The sequence below is a fragment of the Trifolium pratense genome, linkage group LG5, assembly GCF_020283565.1.
Source record: "Trifolium pratense cultivar HEN17-A07 linkage group LG5, ARS_RC_1.1, whole genome shotgun sequence".
Lineage (NCBI taxonomy): Eukaryota > Viridiplantae > Streptophyta > Magnoliopsida > Fabales > Fabaceae > Trifolium > Trifolium pratense.
Genome location: NC_060063.1, coordinates 30,667,129 through 30,677,468, shown reverse-complemented (window position 1 = coordinate 30,677,468; position 10,340 = coordinate 30,667,129). Strand labels below are relative to the sequence as shown.

At 34.6% G+C, this 10,340-nt stretch overlaps 1 pseudogene; it reads left to right on the top strand.

Moving 5' to 3' along the window:
* The first annotated feature begins 316 nt into the window (after positions 1 to 316).
* Positions 317 to 9,999, top strand: LOC123882797 (annotated as a pseudogene).
* Positions 10,000 to 10,340: the final 341 nt, after the last annotated feature.

Below are 10,340 nucleotides of genomic sequence, written 5' to 3'. Positions count from 1 at the left end.
TTTCTCTAAATTTTTATATGTTTCTCTCTCTTGATCAATGGTAACAAACCACACTTTATTCTCTCAAGTGTAAATTACACTTGAGAGAATCCATTCCCCATTAAACCACAGGATAACTTTTTGTCCACAATACAGCTATAAAAAAATACGAAAATACTCATTTTATTTTCAAATTTAAAAATATTACCGTCCTATATCTCTTTTCGATACAATTTTGTCTGTGTTGTTCTGTTCAGTTCCGGAATCAAACGCACCCATGTAGATTAGAAATCATCATCATCATCATCATCATCATCATCATATATACATTTGCAAAAAGTTTCTACCTTCTCAAAAGTGCCACATCACAATTCTCACACACGAAACTCCCTTTCCATAAATGCAGCACCATCACATTCACCAACAAACCTCATTTGCAGAAAACTTCTCCTAGCAGCAGGTAATCAAATTCTACCTCCTTTGGCTTTTATTCGTTTTTTTTTTTTGTTGCTCTCTTCATGTGTTTATGGGGTAAAATTTGAAACTTTGGTTGATTTGTGGTTTTGATTTGTGATTTTGGGGTTGTAGTTTAATGGGGTTCTGTCGTTAGAAGTGATTATTGAGTTTTAGCTCTGATGGGTTTTTGGGTGGAAAAATGGATGAATTAATTTCAATTTAGCACACACAATTTTCCGCAGCTGAGGAAAAAGGGAATTAGCTGAAAATAATTGATAGGAATAAGCACTTAAGATAACAAAAGAACTTTTAACTGTTAATACTACTTCTGGTCTCTCCCAAGTTCCCAATTAGAAATGATATGATCCCCATAGAGCTATGTGTACCTACCAATAATCATAAAATTGTCTTTTATACTGCCAATATTTTCTTGTTTAACCTTTACAAGACAAGTAACTAATTAACCTTTAAATGTCACCGAACACAGCTTGTGCTCTTAGGTGATTCTGATGTTGGTAAAAGCTTTATTGTTCTACGATTTGTCCGTGGTCAGTTTGATCCAACATCTAAGGTAAGGATATTTTCTTTTTATTACGTCTCTCTTTTCATTTTATGTAAACATTCTTAATACTCCCTCCATTCCTTATTATAAGTCACTTATTTTAGCAGCTGAAATCTTACTAAACTTTTAGGAGCTACAAAAACATGGAAACCCTGATATATTGATGGCCCTGGTTGGAAATAAAGCTGATCTTCTCGAGAAGCGGGCAGTGGCTGTTCAGGTATCGCAACAATCCTGAACATTATTGTTGTCCAACTCCAGTAAAAAAACATGATTTGTTCCTCTCTTACTGTGTACTCTATTCTTTTGGTGTAGGATGGCGTTGACTATGCAGAGAAGAATGGAAGATTTTTTTATAGAGACATCTGCAAAGACTGCCGATACTATCAATGAATTATTTGAGGTACTTTTGATATTTACTTACGTACAGTGATTCAATTTTGAAGTTAATCATGACATTTTGTATTTGGCAAGAATGAAAATTGATGAACAAAATAGAAAATAGTCAGTGGTTCTGATTCTTATTCAATTAGAAATGGATATGATCATATCTCACCTTCAGTATCTCTACAATCATTTTATACCATAGTAACATTAATATTTGTGATCACAGTTTTATCTTTTATATATGAAATCCATGTCAAACTGATTCGGAAATTTTAATTGAATATAACTTGCCAAAATGATATGTCCCTGTCTTGATACTGATCTTGTGGTACAAAGCTTAGTCTGTTCAATGGTAAGCTTAACACCCAGGCAACGAGAAACTTAAGTCAAAATATTCTCAAGTTTTAGCAATTAACAGTAACTGACTATTCATTCTTATCATAAGAGTCTAAAGACCCGAGCTGAACTCTATGCTTCAACACTCTGCTAGTAGTGGTAACTTTCAGTTTTAATTCTGATCTTTGGTCTCTTAGGAAATTGTTGACTGTGCTACTAGCAAGCTTGCCCCTGATGTTCTTGCTGCCTGAAGATAGTTGTAGCAAATTCATATAGACCTATTGGAGGAGCTAAAGATGATCTTCGGTTAGGAATCCCATTCTACGGAAATCCAAGATTGAATCTTTTTTTGAAAAAGGTAACATCTTGGTCTTACATAAGGATGTAGGGAGTTAACCAATAAAAAATATTTTAGGCCAGAAAAAGAGAATTAGAATCAGCTGGATCACATTTTAAGGCTATGCAAGAACTCTACTTCTAGAGAAGTTAAACAGTCATGCTGGAAAGCTCTAACTGCTCCTCCTACATTTGAAAAAGACTAGGCCTTTCTAGGATTGAAACCATAGGATGCGTGCTGACTATAGGCTGAGGATAATAAAGAAAGATAATTTGTAGTTTAAACCAGACATGATTTTTGCTTTGCAAGTAGCACCACTTTATTATTCTGAAATTATGTGGTATTCTCAAGTTCCTGTTGTTTCTGACCTAGAATCCTTAAAAAATTGTTGACTGGCCTCAGAATTGGAATGCAGCATCTATTCAGGCTATATAACATTAGTTACAAATTAATTATGTACAAAACTTGCATCTAGTTCTTTATATCCCTCGGCATCAAGTTCTGTAGCCAAATTATGATGCTAACGTTAAACAACCTCCATTAACAATGCTACTCAATTTGGACAAAAAAATAAATATCCATATGCCATATTGTTTGATCTAAGTTCTGTCCATTAATGCAATTTAAAAAGTGTCGAGTTTACAACTTATCATCGATGTAGCCTACAAGGGTATATCAACAAAACCTTGATCTTGATTAGATTTCATCCGGGGTTATGTTTACTATCTTTAACTAGATTTTATCCGGGGTTATGTTCCTGTCTAAGACAGAGAAAGCTGCCAAATTCAAAGAGTACTCACAGAAGAATTACATTTACCTTACCCCAAAGTGACTAGTAGTGGTTCAAATGGATATATCGTTACTCTTACCTATAATTTATAATTTGCATCGACATCATTGTATACTATATCGTAAACTTCAAAATATCATTCTTGCATATAACATACCCCATCTAATTTTGTACTTCTTTTAAGCAACCAACATGGGTTGGTTAAGTGTGACTAGGCAATGAATAATGAGTGGGGACTATGTCCAATGGAAAATGACTTTGCAATTTTCTGCTTTTACTTTTAAATTTTTTCTCCAATTCAATTATGTTAGAAAAAATTAAAAAAAAAAAAAAAGAAAAGCCAAGCTTTAATTGCCAACAGGTGAAAAAGTTGAAAATAAGAAGTTAAGGGCCATTGCATCTAATGGTAATTATTGATGAATTTAAAGACTTATTATATTTAAAAAGGGGATTTCTTATTTTACCTCTAATTTGAAGACAAATATTATATTTAAAATGTTAATAGTTCATACTCTTCAGTTATAAATGTTCACAAATATATATGAACTTCTAGTTATATAATTATGAATCATGTTAAATATTTTGTATAACTTAATTTTCTTAAAGTGGGAGGAAATTATAAATGTCCGTTTGGCCCAACTCAGTTTTGAATGTTGTTGATTTTCTTAAAGTGGGAGGAAATTCATGAAAAGCTTTATGCCAATGTTTTGTTGTTGGGGTGATTGCTTTGAGGAAATTGATGAAACATAAAATTTATTCTTTGACTTGCCTGTTCCCTGTGTCCTGAAATTGAGGTAATATATGTGGTACTCTTTGCTTCTTATGTTTGGTTTGCATGTGATTGCCAATTGCCAATGCTATCTAGTTTCAGTTGCTTCTATTCTAATGTGTTTTACATACTTACATATGTGTATTGCTGTATGCATAAATTACTTAAGTGCTTTCTTGAATTTGAAGCATGGATACTGGATTCATGAGTATAATATTTATTTGCTTCCATTCATGCGCAAATTCCCAAGTTTAATTATGGCATATCCAATCACTTTAAGTGGGTGTTGTTTCCTGAATTTGAAGCTTTTTTTGTCCATGTAATATTTTTATTTATTTATTTTTTATTTTTATCAATTTTATGGTTTCTTGTCAGAGTTAAAAAAAGAAATCTCTTCTGTTGATTGAAATGACCTGTATTGCTAAGGTGCCAGTGTGTGTTTGTTTGTGAATGCATATATGTATAATGTTCACTTTGATGACTTCACCAAACCGAAGGCATCCTTTAGGATTTTTTTTTTTTCATGTGTGACCAATGTGGTCATCATTTTATATTTTCTCTAGTGGATAGAACTGTGAACTGACGCGAAGTTCAAATTCTGAAAAGTAGTGTATTCCTGAAACCAGGCCTTGTATGTTTCAAGTTTCTTCCTTCCATGTATGCAGCAGCTGACTTCAAATTTCACTGTGGTTAAGTATCATTACAATTAGAGTCAGAGAATTAGATTACAACTTCTGCAGATGTTTTATGCACTCTGGTTTAAACTTGTTTTCCAAGCATGTTAGATGATCAAGACTGTTAGTTTTTATGTAACCAATTGTTTGCATATCACAGGCTTTGCATAGGAATGATACAATAGATAAGTTCCAACAAATAACTGAAAAATTTGAAGCCGCTTTGAGTGAAATTTTATACAACAAACTTGAAATATCAGAGGAAGTTCAAGAACAGGTAATTTTTATTGTATATTTGAAGGAGACTGAGAACCATATGATACAAAAAAGGAGTATCAGTAGCATCAATTGACAGATAATAATGTGCCATATTTCTCATAACTGTTTTAACTGTTTTTTTTGACAGATAATAATGTGCCATATTTCTCATAACTGTTTTAACTGTTTTTTTTTTCTTTTTCAGATTGAACTGGTGCATGCTCAATTCAAAAGAGCCAAATATCAAACATAATTTGCTGATTTACAACTAGACTTGGATATGGCAGTGGCACAAAAGGAAAAAGACCCTGATCCTGCTATACTCAAAAACTTTCAAAGAAGTTGCATTTGAGGACTATAAATGATCTAAAGAAAGAGTTTAGTGAACTACATGAATTGGTGATAAAAAACGATGGAGGACTAGGGGAATGTCTTGAAACGATGTCATTCCTTCTTAGGAAATTGAGGGACTGTGTTCTCACAGGAAATCCTGAAGTTGATACCTCTGAGTGTGAAAATGTGTCAGCTAAGCACCGGTCACCTGTAATCCCAGATGATTTTCGATGTCCCATATCTCTCGAACTAATGAAAGATCCTGTAATTGTCTCTACTGGTCAGGTATTATCAAAGATTATCTGTGTGTGTGTGTAGCTCTGTTATAGTATATCAGGTATGATTACTCATAAACTTTTAACTTTCTTTTGCAGACATATGTAAGATGCTGGTCACAGAACTTGCCTCAGGACACAGCTGACACTTCTGCATACAGCCCTTACTCCTAATTATGTTCTGAAGGATCTGATTGCTTTATGGTGTGAAAGCAATGGTGTTGAGCTACCAAAGAAACAAGGAAACTGTAGAACAACGAAATCTGGAAGCAGCCTTTCAGATTGCGACAGAACTGGCATTGGGGATTTATTGGATAAACTAACAAGTACCGATATAGAACAGCAAAGGGCTGCTGCTGGTGAGCTCCGGTTACTGGCTAAGAGGAATGCAGATGACAGTGTGTATTGCTGAGGTAGGAGTGATGCCACTTCTAGTAGATTTGTTGTCTTCTGCAGATCCTCGAACTCAGGAGCATGCTGTTACGGCACTTCTCAATCTTTCAATCAACGAGAATAACAAAGGAACCATAGTAAATGCAGGAGCTATACCAGATATATTAGATGTACTGAAAAATGTCAGCATGGAGGCAAGGTTGCAATAGGTACAGCTGGAGCTATGCCAGCTCTTATAAAGTTACTTTTTAAAGGTACACCCAGAGGTAAGAAGGATGCTGCTACTGCTATCTTTAATCTATCTATATTAATCAGGGAAACAAAGCAAGAGCTGTAAAAGCCGGCGTAGTGGCCCCGCTGATACAATGTCATAAAGATCATCTATTTAGTTGAATCTAATTAATCCTAGCCACCCACTTTAAATAATAATAAATCTAAGGGTTTTAAGAGCTTGTGCAACGTTGGACCCATGAACGGGTGGTGCACCCTCGCCGGACCCATTTAAAAAAAAATCTAAAATTAGATTATTTAAAAAAACTACTTTCATTAGCTTTTTAGAAAATTCTATTATAATAGATGAGACAAAAACTAAAAAAGTGATTTTAATTAGTTTAATAAAACATAAATCAACTTATATTTTTCTCAAAATCTCTAAAAATTAGTTTATTTTTAGACAACTAAAATCACTATGTTTTTTTTTTTTGAAGTGTTAAAATCACTATGTTTTAATATGAAACAAACACACTAAAAATTAATACTCAAATGTAACTGAAAACTAAAAACGGTTCAAAATTGAATATTGTCCGAATCTCAAAAGAATTATGAAAATTGAAAAGGACCTTGCGAAATCATAAATCTATTTGCCAGTTTTATCATCCGTCATATATACCAGTCAATAAATCAATTCACCTCTTTGTTCTTTCTCCTCCTCACACGCTTCCTCCTCTTAGCGCCACCACTCTACGCCTTCCACCGGCGATTCATCCCTCACACAGCTCCGGCCAGGTACAATTCGCAGCAAAACCCTTGATTTACCACACACACAATCTCCAATTCCAATCCAAATGCATGTTCCGAATTATCACTGTTACTTCATTTCGCGAGTCTTCAACTTTGAATTGTCGATTGCTTTTGCTGTGTTATTGCACCACCGCCTTGTTTGTTCCGTGTGAGTGAAATTGCTGAATATCTCAACTTTGAATTGAGTTTCTGGTAGTTGAATCGAGTGTTTGGTTGTTTTAGTTAGTGTAATGGAATGCCTGATCATACATTGAATTATACTAGGCTGTTGGCTGTTGCCATGTTGTGCTTAATTAAGTTTTATCAAAAATTAATTATGTGATTAAGGATTCATGATCTTCAGAAACCGCAGTGGAAATAATCAATGGTTACTTGTGAGCAATTTTTTGATGAGATTTTTGAATTGTTGGAAATGGCTAAGTTGTGATTTTGTTATGGACATTTTTTATGTCGAAAATTTTAAATATTTAATACTGCTGTTAAGTGCTAAGCTTCGGATGCTATTTTGCTTGCATTGAGTTGAAATTCGTTTCTGGTAATCGTTGGTTGTGCTGTGATTTTTTAGTGTCAGGTTATTTGAAGTTCAAGGTTCTTCTTGGGTGCTGCCGAAGCTGAACTTAGAGGTATTTTTTCTTTATAACGTTCACGCATGGGGTTGGTGGCCTTGAATGGTTAAGAATAAATGTATATCCAAAAAGATATGGTCATTTTATTTAGTTTTGTTTAGAAAGAGACAGAAGCGATCAAATAGTTTGATAAGAAGAAGGTGATTTCAGTATTAATTTGAGAATACAAAGGAATACTCTTACACGAGCTAACATCTAATTAGAAACTAACAGTAACTAAACAAAGAGCTAACTAGTTACAACAGAAACTATTTATAGGTACAACAGAAAGATATTTATGGTTTAAAAAGAAAAGTAATTATGATTACAAGCATAACAAACAAACTATATATATATTGTCAGAATTGAGTATTGGGCCTAACTCATCCTTACAAAACCGGCTTGTAAGGTGAGGGTTGCCTAAGCTATATAAACGCTACACAGGCCATATCTCTTAGCAATGTGGGACTAAATCCACCCCTTCACACCCAACACAATGAAGGTGTTGGAGGCTGCAATGAAGGCAACCCAAATGCCGCAATTAGGCGGATGGGGGCGGACCGCAATGAAGGCGGAATTTCCAACACACCCCCTCACGTTCAGGTCCAATGGGCCTGAAGCGTGGACGATGCGGGAAGCCCAACAATAGATCTAGGATAGGCTCTGATACCATGTCAGAATTGAGTATTGGGCCTAACTCATCCTTACAAAACCGGCTTGTAAGGTGAGGGTTGCCTAAGCTATATAAACGCTACACAGGCCATATCTCTTAACAATGTGGGACTAAATCCACCCCTTCACACCCAACACAATGAAGGTGTTGGAGGCTGCAATGAAGGCAACCCAAATGCCGCAATTAGGCGGATGGGGGCGGACCGCAATGAAGGCGGAATTTCCAACATATATATATATATATATATATATATATATATATATATCCTAATAGGCTTCCTAGACTTGACTGTTTTCCTTCCTGAACTTCTAACAGTTTTTTTTGGGTGCGGGTAGGGGGCTTTGAATCGAACTTTTCAATCAATTGTGCTGTGGTGCAACTAAATTAGGCTGTTAAACTTGTTATATTTCATACGAAAATCATAGTTTGGTAATATTCTTGTTATGTGTGCTTCTTTTGCCCCCTGGCACATTATCCTGCTGTTTGGCAGAATGATAATGCTCTATTTAAAATAACTTTTCGGTTTCAGCCTCAAATTTATTAGTTGTGGTGAGTGTTGATTATTATATTCATTGAAACACAGTCAATGTTTTTTTGGGGTCTCGACTTCTCAAGAGTCAAGACATAATAATTTGCTTTAGAAATAGTCTTTTGTAGGAAATGTTTCTGACAACTCTTACATCCGCCCTTGATCTTTTCTGTTTTTGTGATTCCATTTCTGTTTTAAACCATGTTTTATCGCCTCCATCTTAGTGCGTATAGTGAAGCCTTATTTTCTAATATATTGTAATGCAGCTTAAAAACTTTATGGCGTGTTTCCATTTTAAATCGATAGTCCTTTTCATTCATTTGGGTGCAGTTGATTTCTTTTTAACTTGAATTTATGCATTGCAGTTAGCCTTGTGGGGGTTCTAGCACAAGTTAACATCTTGTATTGTATCTTCATGGTGTGTGGAGACATAGAAGGCTCAGTATGGGGATTTTTTATGAGTTACCTCTGCCTCCAGAAAAAGCTGCAAGTTTTACTTTGTTTCTTCTAAGATTTGCATTTATGATGAGATTAGTGAACATCTTGGCTGACGGATTCTTAGCAAGTAGTTTAGTTTTAAGGACTCGTGGGCCTACTGTTGTAGTTGTTCTCATAGATTCTGGAATATGTGCACAACTTTTGGGAAAGATTCACTTGTTTTGTGTGGTATTTTAGCTTAAGAAAATTGCTTTATATTCTATGGTAAGGTTCTTGCTAGAGAAAGGTGGAAGATGATATTTTGTCGAAGGTTGTATTTGTTTTTCATGGTTTTTGACAAACCACAATGGCATTGTTAGAGTTTAGGAAGCAGTAAAACCATCAGGCTGTCACATTTTTCCCATGCTACAAACAGTCTTTCCAGTTGTCTCTTCTTCTAAGGTATTCCTAACCAACATAGTATTTATTGAAAGATTATGTAACTTTTGATAAATGCCTTGTTAAGTCTTATCCATCATCTGGTTTCATAATCCTTCCACTCTTGCCATTTCACATTTTATGACTTTCTGTACTAGAAAAAAATTCATGATGTACTTCTATTACATGGAAAGTTTTAATACTCTAGAACATGTGTTTTCAATCAACACAAATATTCCCCTGGGCTTCAAAACAGAACCGAATCATTCAGGACAACAGAAAACACAATAAAAATGCTATGAGCGAGATATGTAATCAGTATCCTAATAGCCAAATGCCTTTACTGCAAACAGAAATTAGAAATCTAAATTCTTTGCTATGGGATTTTCATTGTTATGGATTTGTGGTATTTTTACAGCACTTAGTCATGCATTGCACATTATATTCATCCATGATAATTTGAGTCTGTGTTCCATTTGAACGCAGTATCTGAGAGAAGATATCCCCAGGATAGATGAGTGTTGGGCTGCTGCTCATTTTGATTTGTTACCTCATGTTGTCCACATTTTGACATCAAAAGATCGTGAAGGTGCTGCCCAAATTTTGAAGGAGCAAAGTGATGTGATTGAGGAGGTTGTGGATGAAGTCTTACATTCTTATCACACTGGTTTCAACAGAGCTATCAAAAACTATTCCCAGGTTTCATAGAATTCATTTTTCTATCTTTGCTTTAATGAATATACATTTTGCCCAGTGACAATTGGGTCATCTGCCATTGAAAGTACTGTGTTTTTTATTATGTGTAGTCATGTATAGATCTACAATGAGATGATATTTTCCCCAATTTTTATGCTGTCAAATTTAGATCATTGTCATTGCATTTGTAGTTACATCATGTCATTAAATTGAATTGTCTTTGATTAGAAAATCATAAGTAAATATGGAGACTTTCGCACTTTATATCTGAAATCTTTGCAGATATTTTCCACTGTCAAAGACTTACTTGAACTGATATCTCAGAGTCAGAGAACAACTAATATTTGCTTTGAACTTGTCAAGTTGTGTGAATAATAATGAGTGCTGTTATGAATTGAAATTCTAAGATTGAT